General features: G+C 35.0%; 1 long non-coding RNA gene across 1 annotated transcript; it reads right to left on the reverse strand.

The window, feature by feature from the left end:
• Positions 1-2,454: 2,454 nt before the first annotated feature.
• On the reverse strand, positions 2,455-4,080 carry LOC110708995. The gene is made up of 2 exons (XR_002508820.1): positions 3,493-4,080; positions 2,455-2,746 (listed from the first exon to the last, which is right to left on the reverse strand). It is a non-coding gene; the product is annotated as an uncharacterized LOC110708995 (long non-coding RNA).
• Between the last annotated feature and the right edge of the window lie 396 nt (positions 4,081-4,476).

Below are 4,476 nucleotides of genomic sequence, written 5' to 3' on the forward strand. Positions count from 1 at the left end.
GTTAATATTATTATTATTACTAGTTTACTACTACTATTATTATAATATTATTATAATTATTATTATTATTACTATTATTATTATTATTATTATTATTATTATTAGTTTATTACTTATAAGTTATAAATTGTAAGAAACGCAAATGTTTCAAAATTGAAATTGATTCAATACGACATAGTTAATGACTTAATGAGTTAATGGCTTAATGCTCATCAATATGACAATATCTGACATCTGTGAGTCTGTGATTGTATATCAGTATATATAATAAACTATAAAACTAATAATAACTTAATAAGTAATAATACTAATAACTAATAAAGTAATGAAAATCTAACCATTGTTTTTCATGGGCATTCAATCTAACCGTTGTATATTTGACTATTCGTACATTAGTATTGCATAATGCTTTCATCACCACTTTAATTAGTGATTTCGTGATTTCGTCCATTTAACTTATTAAGTTGTTTGAGTTAGTAATCTAAATAAAGTAACAAACTAAATAACGAATCCATTTAATCTCGTGTAAGTTATAATTTATATGAAATGCAATGTTTGGAAATGGAAATTGATTCAATACGATATTGTTAATGTATATGTAATTATAGATTAATTATTATGTATATCATATCGTACGAATGTATGGTTGGTATCATTATCATACTATCATAAGTATCATTGCCTCATTGAATTATTGGTATGTACTACAAATCTACAATCGATAAACATATTTACATATCTGATTATTAAAACTTAAAAGTTTAAAACACTTGTTGATCAATCTAATTGAATATTTGTACATTCTTAATTATCGATTTATCGTATTATAAGTATCAACTCATTAAATCATGGTCATGACGCGATCTTTAAAACAATCATGAATTCAATTCATGACCCAAACCGCTTATAAACCGAACCGACATGATCCAAACCGTTCATAAACCGAACCAATTGAACTGTGTAAACCCTCTACTAAACCGGCCCATTTCAAACTGAACCGACATGATTCGCACCGTTTATAAACCGAACCGATATTGACCCGGGTAAATCCGCCCCTAAACCGACCCATTTCAAACCAAACCGGCTTGATCCAAACTGTCTGTAAACCGAACTGACATTGACCCGGGTAAACCCGCCCCTTAAACCGACCCGTATCAAACCGAACCGACATAATCCGAATCGTTTATAAACCGACCCGCTTATGACCCAAACCGAATTTAAACCGCAAAGAAATAAACCGAAACCAAACCGAGCCGTGACTAACCCAAACCGAACCAAACCGACCCGCCAGCTAAACTAAACCGTTTCAATCCGAACCGCTCCAAACCGAAACCGACTCAAACCGAGGTCAAACCGAACTGCCAGACCGAAGTCCCACCCCTACTTGCGATGGATATTAGAGTTTGGTTTGTTATATTTATGTTAATATTGTATATTTGGCAAGTCTATCTTGTTAGGAGTTTTAGGCAAGTTAGGTATTCTATTGTATTGAGTATATATTTGTGATTAATAGAATACACAAGGCTAACCCGTTTTCTCCCATCGTTCTTGAGTTTATCATGGTATCAGGCCTCTCTAATTTCTAGAGATTTTTTTTCGATCCTTGGTTTGTTTTAATTACTTCCGCATATTAATTGTTTGTTTGAGAAAATTAGGCTTCGAATTATTTTTCCAGATTTTTTTTATTATTGCAAATTCGATCAATTTGCTCATAATTAGGGCTCCCAAACCCTAATTAGTTGTTCTTGAGTGGTGCTATCTATTGTAGTACTGCTTGTGGTGCGTGCTGGAAGTGCGTGCTGTGTGTGTGCTTGGTTGGTGTGTTGTGCGCTGCAACATTGTGTGTGGTGCGTCGGTGTGTTGCTGTTGTGTGTGGTGCGTGGCAGTAGGTGTGTGTGTGCTGCGATCTTTGTGTTGGTGCGTTGCGTATTGTTGTTTTGCTGCTTGAAACAAGCCCCGAGACAGTGGTTTGCAAAACTGTCAAGTGCTCTGCGAGGTTTTGGGTTTAAAAACTCATATGCTGATTATTCTCTATTTAGCTATGTACAGGACAGTGTCTCTTTACATGTTCTTGTATATGTCGATGATATTGTTCGTTTTAAAGCATATTTGAGCAAATGCTTCTATATGAAGGATTTGGGTTTTCTTAAGTATTTCTTGGGCATTGAGGTCGCTCGGAGTCCAGCGGGCATCTTTCTTTCACAACAAAAGTATGCTCTTGATATTTTGACTGAGGCAGGAATGTTGGGTTGCAATACGTGAAAAAATGAATTTGACACCAGTTCAAACTCGGCGTAAGGCACCGGTTTGAACCGGTGCCAATGTGAGGGTGCCAATAAGTGGTTCAAACCGGTGCCAAAACTCAGAATTGACACCGGTTAACCGGTGCTAAAAATGGCAAAAAAAAAAATTGCTTGCTTTTGGCACTGGTTAACCGGTGCCAAACGTGCCTAATTTTTTTTTTTTTTGTTCTTTTGTTTTATCCACTTAAAAATTAAATAAACTAAACTAATAACCACATCAAAACATAAATCCAATATCAATCAATATCATCGAAGATTTATTGTATATCATAAAAAAAATTACAATATACATCAATAAAATAGTTCGATTACAACATATAAGTACGAAAAAAATTACAATATAAATTAAAAAAAATTACAATATAAATAAAAAAAAAAACCATTCACATCTAAATCGATATTCTTGTATCTTGTTTCTTCAATTACAGATCTAAATAACATACCTGCACCAATTAGAACAAAAAAAAAATCGATTAATATAATCAAGCTTAAAAAAAACCCAGAAATTTAATCCCAAAAATTCAAACCCAGAAAAAAATTGAAATCGATAAAAAACTTGAAAACCCAGTATTCGAATAAACCCAGAAAACGAAAAAAAAATTGAAATTGAATAAATCCAGAAAAAAAAACAAATCAAATAAACCCAGAAAAAAAAACAAAAACCGATTAAAATAAAAATCAAAAACCGATTAAAACCTAGAAAATAAAAAATAAAAATCGATAAAAAAAAAACTCAGAAAATAAAAATCAAAAACAAAATAAAATCGCTTAAATAAAAAAAAAATTCGATTAAAATAAAAAAAAAAACCCAGAAAATTTAAAAAAAATACGAATTAACAACCGAAAATAAACAAAAAAAAAGAACCCAGAAAATAAAACCTTGGATTAACAACCGAAAATAAAACGAACCCAGAATTAACAACCCAAAAAATAAAAAAAAAACCGAAAATAAAACGAACCCAGAATTAACAACCCAGAATTAACAATCCAGGATTAACAACCCAAAAAAAAACGAACCCAGAATTAACAACCGAAATTTTTTTTAAAAAAAACGAACCCAGAAAATAAAACCTTGGATTAAAAAAAAAAAAACAAACCCAGAAAATAAAAAAAACCGAATTCAAATGATTAACATAAAAAAAAAAATTGATTAAAACAAAAACCCAGAAAAAAAAAAAAACCGAATAACCTCGAATTGGTGTTGCATGTGGTGGTCTTGGTGGTGGTGCAAGTTGAAAATTACCAGGTTGTTGATTGCTGCCTCAGGGAGAAGAAGATCGAGAAAGAAAGAGAAAGGGGGCGGCTGACTCGATTCTAACGTCGATTTGGGCCCTTAGATCGACATTTCTGTGTGCTGGGCTGGGCCGGAGGTGGTCGTTGTGACGGTGGTTGTTGTGGCGGTGAAATGGCGGCTGAAAAGGAGAAGGAAGGAGGAGGAGAGGAGAGAGAAAGAGGAGGAGAGGAGAGGAGAGAGAAAGAGGAATGAATTAGGTTTAGGGTTGAGAACAACAACCGCTTTTTTTTTTTAAACTTAAAAGGCCGGTTCACACAGGTACCGGTTCAAACCGGTTGCCTTTATGTTTTTGCCACCGGTTTGAAGTGAACCGGTGCCTTTTATGTTGGTTTAGCTTCCGCACCAATTTTATAGCCCATTTTTGGCACCGGTTTGGACTGAACCGGTGCCAATTAAGGGGTGCCTTTTTGATATTTTCTACTAGTGGGTTGTAAACCCATTGACACTCCGATGGAGCAGAATCATCGTCTTGCACATGCTTCCGGTGAGCCGTTTGCTAATCCGGAACAGTATCGTCGTTTGGTTTACTTATCGGTCACTCGACCGGAGTTGAGTTATTCAGTGCATGTTTTGGCACAGTTTTTGAGTGTTCCACATGTTTCTCATTGGGATGCAGCCATTCGTGTCTTGCGCTATCTTAAGGGTAGTCCGGGACAAGGTATTTTGTTGCGACCTACGACGGATTTACGCTTGACGGCGTTTTGTGATAGTGATTGGGCGGCGTGCCCGTTGATTCGGCGTTTCTTGTCAGGTTATTTTGTTTTCCTAGGTCGTTCCCCTGTTTCTTGGAAGACTAAGAAACAGCCAACTGTAGCCACATCCTCATCTGAAGCCGAATACAGGTCTGTGTCCCTCACTTCTCGTGAGTTGAAATGGTTG

The sequence above is a fragment of the Chenopodium quinoa genome, unplaced genomic scaffold, assembly GCF_001683475.1.
Source record: "Chenopodium quinoa cultivar QQ74 unplaced genomic scaffold, ASM168347v1, whole genome shotgun sequence".
Classification (NCBI taxonomy): domain Eukaryota; kingdom Viridiplantae; phylum Streptophyta; class Magnoliopsida; order Caryophyllales; family Amaranthaceae; genus Chenopodium; species Chenopodium quinoa.